At 36.5% G+C, this 2203-nt stretch overlaps 1 long non-coding RNA gene across 1 annotated transcript in view; it reads right to left on the bottom strand.

Annotated features, from left to right (window-relative positions):
- The window catches only part of LOC119588335, a 1979-nt gene extending 300 nt beyond the window's left edge, over nucleotides 1-1679 (bottom strand). Inside the window, exons 1-2 of the long non-coding RNA XR_005230070.1 lie at nucleotides 1432-1679; nucleotides 1069-1266 (exon numbers count right to left, since the gene is read on the bottom strand). This is a non-coding gene — a long non-coding RNA (uncharacterized LOC119588335). The remainder of the gene's footprint in view (nucleotides 1-1068; nucleotides 1267-1431) is intronic.
- Nucleotides 1680-2203: the final 524 nt, after the last annotated feature.

The following is a 2203-nucleotide window of genomic DNA, read 5'->3' as shown; positions in this document are numbered from 1 at the left end:
TTATTTAATCAAGACCTTTCCAAGTGACCTGTATGTTTTTTTTCATTATTTTTACAGAGAGTAGCAATTTCAAACTGTTTTTCCTTTGTTTCTTGGCTACTGGGGTCAGAAACTTGATATTTTTGAAAAGTGAATGATCAGTTTTTGTGCTATTATGTTTTTATGAAATTGTTAATATCATGATAACTTTAAAGTTTCTCTTTTTATTTTAGATGTTCTTTCAGATTTGATATATGTACAAGAGAGAATTGTAATTCAAGTGAAAGTGCCTTTTCAGTAATTCTCATCACAGTTGACAAATTTTGAGAAAAAAAATGTTTTTTTTTTTTACATATGCAAATTTCATACAAACCACAGGCACAGGTACTGTACTGTAATCTACATTAATTTGTACAACACTGAATATACAATATATTCACTGATGCATATCAAAAATTCAATTGATAAAAAAATCAATATCATGATGTTGTTTACTCCAGCAACGCCCATTTCAAAATCAATATTATAGTTCTAATATTTTACTTTTAATACAAAAATTTTCACAGGCTATCAAAAATTGATATTCATATTTTGCAAACATACCAAATTCCTAAAACAAAGGGAACTGAATTTTTTTTTGTAAATTTGTAAATTTATGCTCACTGTGAAAAATAAATTCACAGCATTCAATCTTCAAAAACATAAAACATATGAATTGTTTGTAAGTATACTCATGAATTTGTCACTTCTGTAAGTAATCTATATTTACAATACAAACTGTTCACAAATAAGCCAAGGGGAAATGGAAAGGACCTACAATCTTCAATCCTGAATATCAAAAATATAATCTCTTTCCTTCTAGTTCAATTAAGGGCAAGAAACTAGATCTCCACAATGATTTGTTTCAAATTTTACTTTTCAGAAACAAGACTAATGTCTAGAATATAACTGTTACCCACTAAAATTGCACTGAATTAGGCAAAATTTGTCAGTATAATGAAAATATACATTTAGTTTCATATAACAAATGTTATCATTAACCAAGATAAGATCAAGTACAGTACTAGTCACGGGGACAGAAAGACCCACCTTCAGTTCTCGAAACTCCTTTCTCCATGGCTGCGCTATCAAATTTGCTGCATACTGGGCCAGGGCATCAAATGCACAGGCAGCATTATATGCACTGAAGTCATTAATGCTGTTGATACTTCTCTCCAACATCAGAAATTTGGTGGAACATGAACTTATGAGAATGGGGTGTGATTGCTAAGTACTCCATTATTACTCCTGAAATTTTGAGAATAAAATTCTGAAATTGTAAATTACATATTGGAAAACTACTAAAATCAAGCTTGAATAAAAAACAAAAAAAATCAGGCATACAGATTTTCCACAGAAACAATTTTACAACAGAATTTGGATATTCAGCTTGTCTTTCAGAAGAAAACTCACTTTCCAGCTTCTCTCGTTGCTCAAGCTTGTGTGGGGAGTCCTCGGTCTCAATATAGCCCAGATGTAAAGTGTTCATCTCTTCCATGAGTTCCTCATCCACTGACATGACAGGGCCAGTGGAGAGTGCAGAGCTGACAGTCTGATTCGAGGGTTGCTGCGGGGAAGCATTCCAGGTGGAGGTGGTCCTCCCTGCATGGGTGTAGGCATGCCATATCCCATACTGGATGGGTGCTGATGGGGAGGGTGTGAGTGGGGTGTGAATGGGGCAAAGGAGGGTTGAGGTAAGGGTTGACATACACAGAAGTCTGGGAGGGGTATATAGGAAAGGCTGCGAAAGCATGGGAGAAGGATGGTCAGCATGGCGAATTGCCCGAGCCTATTGGGACCGATATGTTGGCAGCAGCAACAGCTGCTGCTGAAGTCGAGTGTGCTGTATGAGGCTGTTGTGCTGAATGGGTGGTGAATTATGTGGGTTTGTGGAAAGTGTGCATAGCATAATTGTGTGCCATTGGAGGGGGTAGGATTGGGGAGGGAACAGGGGGAGTGTACAGTAGGGGGATGGGGACCCCCCATGTGGGGAGGCATGGCCATGTGTACATCGTCATGTGGTCACACACTCAACAGCATCTGGAATCATAATAGACAATGTCAATTACTCTAAATATAAAACAAAATGACAACATTAATCTTTCTTTTACAGTGTAGGCTACATTATTTATCAATTCAAATTAACAGATGGCGACTTGGAAATTGTCCAATCTAAGGTGTTATA

The sequence above is a fragment of the Penaeus monodon genome, chromosome 23 (genome assembly GCF_015228065.2).
Source record: "Penaeus monodon isolate SGIC_2016 chromosome 23, NSTDA_Pmon_1, whole genome shotgun sequence".
Classification (NCBI taxonomy): Eukaryota; Metazoa; Arthropoda; class Malacostraca; order Decapoda; family Penaeidae; genus Penaeus; species Penaeus monodon.
The sequence above is the reverse complement of the archived record's forward strand: the minus strand, read 5'-3'. Positions and strand labels throughout refer to the sequence as shown.